Genomic DNA, 10,688 nt, shown 5'->3' on the forward strand with positions numbered 1-10,688 from the left:
AACACTTACAAAACACATGAACTTGGTGACGGGTTTTTGGTTTTGTTTTTTACTTGTCTGAGCCATTGTTTTCTTCTCTGTAAAGTGGGATCTCAATTTCACAGGAGCATTAAGTGAGTTGTATAGTGTCTGTATGCAGTAGGCATTCAAGAATTATTATTTCCAAATTAGGTAATCAATGCTATATTTTCATTATTTATCTTCAGTATATCATTAATAGTCAATTCCAACAATTTATTCTATAATTTATAGTTAAATTTAAATAATCTTTCAATAAAAGAAATTGATTCTGAATCCTTGAATTTCCCATGTGTGAATTTTGTCCAAATTGGAAATAAAATTCAAAACATTCTGTTTTTAAAAATCATTGTCTCTCCCATCTTCTCCAGTCCTCCAAAACCTAGCTGGGCTTTCTGATGTATTTAATGCCAGAAATCATTGTTTTGTATTCCCATTCTCTTTCAACCTTTGTACTTTTGTCTTCAAATTTGGTTAAAAACTAGAATTAAACTTAAAGTGATTGAACTAAGCCATCAGCACCCCTAAATATGGTACTGTCTGGGTATGGGTTCATTCTGCAGGGCTTTTTCCTAAGTATGAAACCCAAGTTTAATTCCAGAAAAGGTAAATAAAAATATTATATGCTTCCAGAGGCAAATGATGAATGAGGCAAATAAATGAGGGAAATCTAAAAGTGATGGAATGACTGTAATTACAAAAAAGGGTAAATTCTCATGAACATGTTCCTCTGGAATAATTCATAAAATGGAAAACAAAACTAAGATGCTTGATTGTGCAGAGTGTAACACCAGAATTTATGGATGAAAAGGTGAAATGTCAACAAAATGAAGGAAAAAATAAACAGAACTAGGTGATCTAAAAAGAGTTTTGGTTTAGTTTTGGTTGTTTTTCCTAGATCAGAGACTCACAAGGGCCTCATTCAGGTAACACGTGTAACTGGCAATCAATCTTGGGCATTTTGCCACCTCTCAAAAAGCCAGGAAAGGTGTGAATGAGCATTTATACTTAGAGAGAGGAAAACAAGCATTTCCCTCCAAGCAGAGCCATCATGTTTTCAGCCACCATCAAGTTTTTCCCGAAAACAAAGGCTTCTGAGAACAGTAAGTATTCATCACTGAATGTGAATATTGAAGGAAATTGAAGTATTTGAAACACAATATTGAGGCTCATTTGGCTAGGGAAGTTCCCACCAAGCCCTGTCCTGAGGATAGTAGAGGGATAGACCAGGGAAAGGTCCTATCAGCTCCCTTGACTCCACTTACTATCTGATGGCACATTTCCTGGTTTCCCCATCTTCAACTGGGCTCATTGAAGCACCTGCTACCGTATTTGTCAGACCAATGTGACCAGCTTTGGGGCTATGTGAGGTTTCATCCTCTATGATTTTTGGTAAAGGAGAATGGAGGAACAAGAGGTGGATGGTGATGAAAGAATAGAGAGTGGGTGTAATGAAAGTTGTTAGGAGTCAGGGCTGGGGCAGTCAGAACCATAGCTAAAACATTCTACCTGCTGAGAGATGCTACTAGTACTAATTATTCTTGTTATACAACAATAATAGCTATCCTTTTTTTGAGAGTCTATGATGTAGCTGGTTCTTTTCATAAATTATCTGCAATATCAGCGACTCTCTGAAGAAACGCTTATTACCCCCATTTTATGCATAACAAAACTCTGGTTCAGAGAGGGCAAGTAACTTGTCTAGCACAGTACAGGTAGCTGGAGAGTTTGTCTCATTCCAAGACAGTGATCTAAAGCAGAGCTGCTTACATTTTGGTAACTGCAGACTCATAAATTAGCTCTTTCCCTATTGCCTTCTCAGCAGTTTATAACCTTGGACATTAAACCTTCATTAATCAGGGAGGAATGACTTGCGTCGGCAGACGTAGGTGTCCTTGGCGAGCTGGGCATGGCTCCACGTGAACAACAACCTGGCTAGGAATGTCAGAACAGCATGAGTACTCCTGCCCTGAGTGCTGCCACTTGCTGCTGTTCTTGTAGCATCAGCATTTGCCCACCTCTGGGGCTTGATGTGCAACTGAAACTCAAAGTTCAGGAAAACAAAGCTAAGGGCTTACTGGACCTTAGAGAAACAGCAACTGTTGACCAACATACACTGCTTGCAGGGTTTTTGTTTTTATTTTTATTTTTGTTAAGTCTCCTAACACAGTAAAATGTTCAAAATTGAGTATTATATGTGGAAACAGCATTGGACTTGGAGGCTGTGAAACACTGGGAAGTTCTTCAACCTTAGTCCACAGTTTCCCCATCTGTAAAATGAGCTAGGAATGCCTCTGTCAGAAATGTATTATGAAGCATGAATGAAATAATATACGAGTGGCACTTTGTACAGAATAGGTTTTCATTAAATAGCTAGATCTGAATGCATAACTGGTTTAGAGGCCTTTGATTGTAGGATCTTAAAATAGGCAATGTAACAACAATACTATTCATGATCGTTACAGTCAATACTTCTAACAACAGCCTCGCTTATTCTCTACTCCTTGCCCAACTCTAGATATTTCTTCTGGTTTGAATGTGATATCTATATAAGTCAATCCACAGGCCATGAGATAAATGTGTTATTAATGCATAACATGAGGTCTGAGTCATAAGCAAACTTCTACATGCAAATAAATCTCACGTATTATAGAGTTACACTTACTGTAGAATTAGCAATATTATAGAGAAAGAACTTTCATAAAAAGAGACCACATTACACAATGCAACTGGAAGAATCACGATTGGCATTTTAAAATATATTTTCCAAACTGTGGTACAGATATTTCCTTATCATATTGCAATCTGCTTTGGTGGTTGGAATAGTTTCAGGACCCCAAAATCAGTAGTTATTACTTTGGTCTAGAGATAGAGCTATGCTTTCTCAGCATGGCTCTCAAAAGTGTTTTGCTGTTATGTGTATAAGGCATTTTGTTAGCTATGGAGACTTTTTAGAGGATACGAGGTGAGTAAGACTGGCCTATTCTCAAGAAACCTGCATTCTAAAAGGAAGAGAAGATTGAAGTTGAGAATCAAATAAAATCAAACCAAATACAAGAATGTACATAAAAACACCAAGAGATTGTTGTTGTTGTTGTTGTTGCTGTTGTCACTGCAGCATTCATGGATGACTGTGTGAAGTAACATTAAAGAAAAGTCCTATGAAAAGCCCAAATATTCAAGATTTTTTACAAGGCCAAGTCAACTGATTCAATCTGTCAGACTGTAAGACCTACGGGGGTAGGGAGTAGTAATGTCTTACCAATGTTTCCTCATTATCCAGCACTATGCCTAGACACCAATCAACTTTTTTGGAATAAATGAATCAATAGATATATGAGTATCAATATGGGTGTATATTAGTATCAATCTCAGAAAAGTCTAGAGTAACTGGCTTATAATTCTCATCCCAGAGAACTTTGAAATAAATAATAAGTAGAGTATGAACATTCCTTTCTTCTAAAACTATACTAGGTTCTGAAAACTCTTCTATCATTGCTCATTTGGAATTTCACAGGAATCCAGGCTGTAGTGCCTTGCAATGGTACACAAGAACCACAGCCTCCCTACTTTCAGTAAATTCTGGTACAACACACATAACACAAAATTTACCATCTTAGCCATTTTTAAGTGTTCAGATTAGTAGCATTAAGTGTATTCACATTGTTGGGCAACCAATCTTCAGAACTCTTTTCATCTTGCAAAATTAAAACTCTATGCCATTAAACAACAACTCTCCATTCATCCTCCCCACCACCCCCTAGCAACCACCATTCTGCTTTCTGTCTCTATCAATTTGACTACACTATGTACCTCACGTAAGTGAAATCATAGAGTTGTTGTCTTTTTGTGTCTGGCTTATTTCACTTGGTACAAGGTCCTCAAGTTTCATCTACATTGTAGTGTGTGTCAGAATTTCCTTCCTTTTTAAAGCTGAATAATATTCCATTGTATGCTGCATTTTGTTTATCCGTTCGTCTGTTGATGGACACTTGGGTTGCTTCTACCTTTTAGCTATTGTGAATAATGCTGCTATGAACATGGGGGTACAAATATCTTTATTTAGACTCTGCTTTCAATTCTTTCACGGTTTTATTGAGATAGAATTCACATAATTACAATTCACCCACTTAAAATGTACACTCCAATGGTTTTTTTAGTCTGTTCATAGAATCAGAGTATTAGATGTCAGTTTGTGAGAGAGATGTGGTAGGTTTTTAAGATGCTCCAAATCTGACAGTATAAATAGTTTCAAAGCACCACCATGAAGTCCAGGAGCAACAGCCACTGGGGTGCAGCAGATATGAGAATGAAAGAGTCATGGGTCCCATTTCATTTCCTTGTGGTAATTTTTTTAGATGCTCTTCATCACTAAGAAATCTGAACTCTGTATATTCTAGGAACACTAGAGTGCCTTGTATATTCAAGTATCCAGTGTAAGTAAATTCAATAGTATCCAAATTGTGGGGCTTAAAAATACCCCTTTGAAACTAAAGAGTAAAGCTGATGCTTGAAGTATGTTGAAGAACTGGAGGATTTCCTTGTCTGAGGAAATATGGACATGCAGTTAGGATGTTGCAGAGGCAGAGTGAACAGGAAATAATTTCACACTCAGTGAGGAGTATTTAGCTGACAGGAAAGAGTTACACAGTGGTCTGAAGTGTCCACCAACCCCCATTTCTCCATATGTCTTTGAATTGGGTTGTTAACTGCCTTGTCAGTGTTTTCTCTTTGTCTTTTGCTCAATCATCTCAAAGTTCAGTTTTTCCCTATCTAATCAGGTTGTTAATTACCTAGGTCATTTATGACCCCCAGCACAGTATTTATTTCACTCTTCCTTATAACAACTTTTCAGAAACTCTTTCATAAAACTTTCATAAAACTCTTTGGCATTAAGGTGAGATGGCCTTTTGCTAGGGTGGAAAAATCTCTAGATAAGGAGGCATGAGGTATGTGGGTGCTGAGTCCAGTTCTGCTGTTGACTGGCCATGGGCCTGAACAAAGTCAGCTTTTCCCAGCCTCCCTTCTCTAATGTGTAAAGTGGCCTGATAATACCACTACTGCCTAATTTTACTGTGTTGTTGCGGTGATCAAACGGTGTCATGTAAATTAGTGCTCTGAAAACTACGAAGACCTACATAAGTGTAAAATATTATAAAGCGAGCATTACACAGCTGATGCCTGTGTGTGCACATACACACACACACACACACACACACACATGCACACACACGCAAGTTTGAGAATCAGAAAACAAGGTTTTGGCCCTAGCTTTGCCTTGATGACATTGCCCACTGGAGCTTATTCCCATTAGTTGGGCACGTACTGTTAGGGAGACTTTTCTGGGCTCTAGAATGTGTCATTTAATCTCCACTACCTCAGCAGCATAGGCATTGTTTTGGAAAGGGGGGAGATGATCTGGTATCTTCCCCAAGTTCCCACCATTAGTAAGCAGCAGGGTAGGGACTGAAACACAGATCTATGACTCTTAAGCTAACCAGGGCTTTGAATTCTTATCTATACAGCAAAATGGGGGTCTCTTCTAGCTGTGCTATTCTGTGGTCTTTGCTGCCCAAATTGCGTGTTTTTGAGATATATGGTTACTCTAGAAAAAAGAAAATAATTTTAAACAGTAATATAATAAATATAGATTAGAAAATAAGATGTTTTCAGGCCAGGCACTGTGGCTCATGCCTGTAATCCCAGCCCTTTGGGAGGCCAAGGCGGGTGGATCAGCCTGGCCAATATAGTGAAAACCCATCTCTACTAAAAATGCAAAAATCAGCTGAGTGTGTTGGTGGGCGCCTGTAGTTCCAGCTACTCAGGGGGCTGAGGCAGGAGAATCGCTTGAACCCTGGAGGCGGAGGTTGCAGTGAGCGGAGATAGGCCACTGCACTCCAGCTTGGGTGACAGAGCAAGACTGCATCTCAAAAAGAAGGAGAAGAATAAGAGGAAGAAGAAGAAGAAGAAGAAGAAGAAGAAGAAGAAGAAGAAGAAGAAGAAGAAGAAGAAGAAGAAGAAGAAGAAGAAATGTTTTCTGTTGAGAAGTGCTGTTGGTATGGATTATTTATTGACTCTTACCTAGAAATCTTCAGAATGCTGGTATGTATGGAAGAAACAGGTAGTTCTAATATCCTGCCTCTTTTCCTCCAGCTATTTGGATTTCCTGCATCTCACTTCAGCACCCTTTAGGAATGAAGAATGCCAGCCTGACCAAATCCAGAACTACACTTTCCTGGAAGCCTGGCTAAAAGTCCCAGACTGGCAAGCGGCAAGCAGCCAGCAGCATGTGCGGGTGGCAGGCCTGTCAGTGGCCACCTCAGTGCCACCTGATCTCACACAAAGTGAAGAATGGAGCCACTCCGCTTCCCAGGTTATTAATCCAGTCACCTACAAATTCAACTCTCTGCCCTTCAGAAGGTTCAGCTATAAACCTTCTTGGAGTGCCAATATAACTTAGTTATTAAGAATGTGGACTTTGAAGTCAGATCAAACTTGTTTCAAATTCCAGCCCAGAGCTTTTGGGCTGGGTTGCTTTGGAAAAGTTCTCTAACCTTTTTGAACTTCAGTTTCCTCCTCAGCAAAAATAATAATAATAATAAAACGTACCCTACAACATTGTTGGAGGATTGGGTTGAATAATGAATCAAAGTGTTAAGCATATACCTAGCAAAGGTAAGTACCACATAAATAACACGTCCTGTGATGATCATTGTCACTATGCCTTTCTCCTTTCCACATTCTCCACATTCTTCTCTCCCTCTGTCACCAAAGAGAAGTTCTTTCAAAATTTTTGCTCCCACAGTATTCAATCTCATTATCTCCTGTGTCCTTCATCTGGAATCTTCCATCCCACTTCCACCCTCAAAAGATTTCTCCATTTATTATGTAGAAAATGAAGCTGGAGCCTGAGCTCATCTCAGAGGTTGTATACCCGCATCCAAGAAGAGTACCCCTGTAGAAGGCAGTGGGGAGCTATAAATAAAGAAAGACTTCATCCCCTGTTACATAAACCAAAGGTGGGTATAACTTACATTCAGAAAAGATGGAGAGAAGTAGAAGCAGGTTTGAGGAAAATAGAGAAAATGGCAATATTATTTGTGGAAAGTGTAAAAAGGAATGAAGGAGGGAAGATAAATAAAGAGATAAGGCCTTGCACCCATGTTTCCTGAGTTAGAAGCAGATTGGGCAGCTGGAAGACCCAATCTTCCAGGCAGGCAGACAGCTGACCTCGTTAGCACCCCTCTGCCACGTCATTCAAGGTGTGTGGCTGGCCTGCACCAGAGCACGCCTGTCCTCCGTGGCACAGCTGACTCTCAGGCTTGCTAGATCCCCCACCGGGGTGCCAGATGGAGGTGTAAATAAGAGGCTGGAACAAGTTATCTCTGTGGCAGGGAGCCCAGGAAAATTCGTCCAATTGCTGGCACTCCAGCAGGAGGCTGCATGCTCAGTGATCATGACCAGGCAGCAGATGTCCTGGCTTCCTTGGAGGGGAGAAAAGGAGGGTATTCATGCTCTTGCAATTTATTTCCTACCCAGACCCAGGGCAGGCCTGCCCTTTTTGCCACTCCTTTTAATGGCTTTTCTTTGGGTCATTTGCCAAGTGAGAACAGAGACCCTCTGATCCGAAGGAGGAATGGAAAAGCTGTCAGTTAAAAAAAAATGGGAAGAATAGAAAGGCAGTCATTTATTAAAAAATAATTATGTTTTTTACCATATGACCCAGGAATTCCACTCCTGGATATCTACCCAAGAGAAATAAAAACATACATCCAGGTAAACACACACCCTAGTATGCACAGCAGTATCATCCATAACAGCCAAAAAGAGGAAACAACCCAAATGTTCATCAACTGGCAAATGGATAAACAAAATGTGATATATCCATACCATGGAACATTACTGAGTCATAAAGAGGAATGATACAAGATACGACATGGATGAACCTTGAACACATTATGCTAAGTGAGAAAAGCCAGGCACAAACCTCACATATTGTATGATTCCATTTATATACAATATCTAAAATATACAAATATACAAAATATACAAATCCACAGAGACAGAAAATATATTAGTATTGCCTAGATCAGTTAGGGCAGAGGGAATGGGGAGTAACTGCTAATGTACATTGGGTTTCTTTTGGAATGACAACATTTTTCTAAAATTAGATAGTGGAGCTGCTTGCTTAACTTTGTAAATCTGCTGAAGACCATTGGATTTTGTGCTTTAAATAGATGAATTTTATGATATGCAAATTATGTCTCATACAGCTGTTAAGTAAATGAATAAGTAAAAATATAATAATTATATTCTGGGATGTTGTGGTCAGAGAAAACAAGCAGCTACCTCTTCCTCACAGTGTGTGAAGGTAAATTTGCCAGTCATTTCTCCAGTGCCCTCTCCCCTCCTCCAACCCCAAAGGCATAGTCTCTGACATCTTCTTCCTCAAGATGCATGTACTCCCTTATCCATCCTGGACCTATGAGGGAAGCTGCCTATAGAGATTCTGCAAAAGTGAGGGTCCCTTTTGACTCAGGTCTAATAGGGAAGAGAAAGCAGGATCACACATAGGTATGTATAGCTCAGATCTCAGCTGGGCTCTCCTTGTCTTTTTAGATACAGAAAGGGCTGGCTCAAATCTTCATTCTACAACTTCCAGAAAGTTCAATGCTTTCCCCTAATTTGGGGGAACTTCCCAAGGGAGTTATGATATTAATGTCACCTTGGCTCAGAGCTTCTCATTTCACTGACTCAGTTCAGTCAAGTACCTGGCTCATCACGGCAGACCCATGTACCAGCCCTGCCAGTGCCATGATGGGAAATTTGGTTCCCTTTATTTGATTTCCATAAACCCCCCCCCAAAAACAAACAAACAAACAAAAATTTCACTTTCAAAAAGCCTTTATGTAGACATAACTAAAAGTTTCCAAAGAGAAATGGGAATTACATGGTGGCAACAGATCAATTTAAAATTGAGCCTTAATCCTGTCAACTGATCATAGGAAGAGAAAAAGAAGACAGAAAATAAACAAAATTGAGCATTAGTCATCCTTATTTGTAGAAGTCCTTTGAAATACCGCACCATGTATGAGATACCATGTATGGTGTGTTCCATTCACTGCTTCAAACTCTGCTTCTCTTCTCTCCTTTCTCATCTCTCCTCCTCATCTATTTCCTCACAGATTCCACTCAGAGATCTGAGTTACTTTTTCTCCCCTGGGCAGCAATCTTCAACTCACCTTTAAACTTTATATTTCCAAGCAGATCAATGTACTGGCCTATTGTACAGGGCTATCTGCTCTGCTAGCAACAAGTTGACGCACAAAAACCGTTTTCTTCCTTTAACACGTTCCATATTCTTTAAACGGCACTTTTGGTATTGCATCACAATTTTAGTTTCTCTTTTAAGTATATTCCAAGGTTGTGTTTTGAGGCCACAGGAGAGGCAAAGGGGAATGCTATAAATGAGTTCAGAGGAAAGGCAGTCTCTTTTCCTCTGATACTGCAGGGAAGAATCAAAATAAGGAAACTGCAAACAGGTTGGGAATGTGTAGAGTGTTTCTGCTCCGAGATAGAACTCACAGTGTGTTTGTATGAAATGGAGGATGGAGTTGGATGCTGAGCTGTGATGAGAAGCAGTCTTTCTACATATCTGTTTTCTCCCCTGCCCCTTTGCCCTGTGACTTTGGGGGTGAAATAGACAAGAAAACACCAGAGAAGAATTAACAAAGGACAACAATTCCTTTATACTCAGATGATGTAATTTCGTTTTCTTGACCAGAACAGACACTGGCCTTGTTAGCTAATCATTGCCAGGAAGAAAGGCAAGGGAAGATACAAGAGATTTTGAACCTGAAGCTATTTTTTAAATAGACATCCACCTTCTTTAAACTGGGTTATAAAACTCAAAGCCCACACAAGGAAAACACTTACACATTTGCTTGCTAAAATCAAGAATAACACTGCTTAAAATTAGGTATGTATCAATGTTTTTATCGTAGGCATGTAGGAAATCTAGCCAAGACTAGAGCTACTTGGTTACTAATATACAGACTATAAGTATCTGGTGTTTTAGGCACTCATTTGAAATAAAGTAAAGACAATTTTTGAAATGGAGTAAAACAATGCTTGTATCAGCTTCCACACGTGTGTGGTTGTCTGCTGAGTAGAGGCTGAATGGTCTGGCTCCTTAACTTTCATCAGACCAATGCTAGGGGAGAGTCTGGGCTTCACAATCAAGAAAGGCTTTGTGTTAATCTGTTTGGGTTGTGTATTAGTCTGTTCTCACGCTGCTAATAAAGACACATCCAAGACTGGGTAATTTATAAAGAAAAGAAGTTTAATTGACTTAGAGTTCGGCATGGCTGAGGAGGCCTCAGGAAACTTACAATCATGGCAGAAGGAAGAGCAAACACGTCGTTCTTCAAATGGTGGCAGCAAGGAGAAGTGCCAAGCAAAAGGGGGAAAATCCCCTTATAAAACCATCAGATCTCATAGGAATGCACTCACTTTCATGAGAACAGCAGCATGGGGGTAGCTGCCCCCATGATTCAATTACCTCCTACCAGGTCTTTCCCATGACACATGGGGATTATGGGAACTACAATTTAAGATGAGATTTGAGTGGGGACACAACTAAAAGGAATTGCTATAAAGGAATATCTGAG

This window comes from Gorilla gorilla, chromosome 13, assembly GCF_029281585.2.
Source record: "Gorilla gorilla gorilla isolate KB3781 chromosome 13, NHGRI_mGorGor1-v2.1_pri, whole genome shotgun sequence".
In the NCBI taxonomy this organism is placed as follows: domain Eukaryota; kingdom Metazoa; phylum Chordata; class Mammalia; order Primates; family Hominidae; genus Gorilla; species Gorilla gorilla.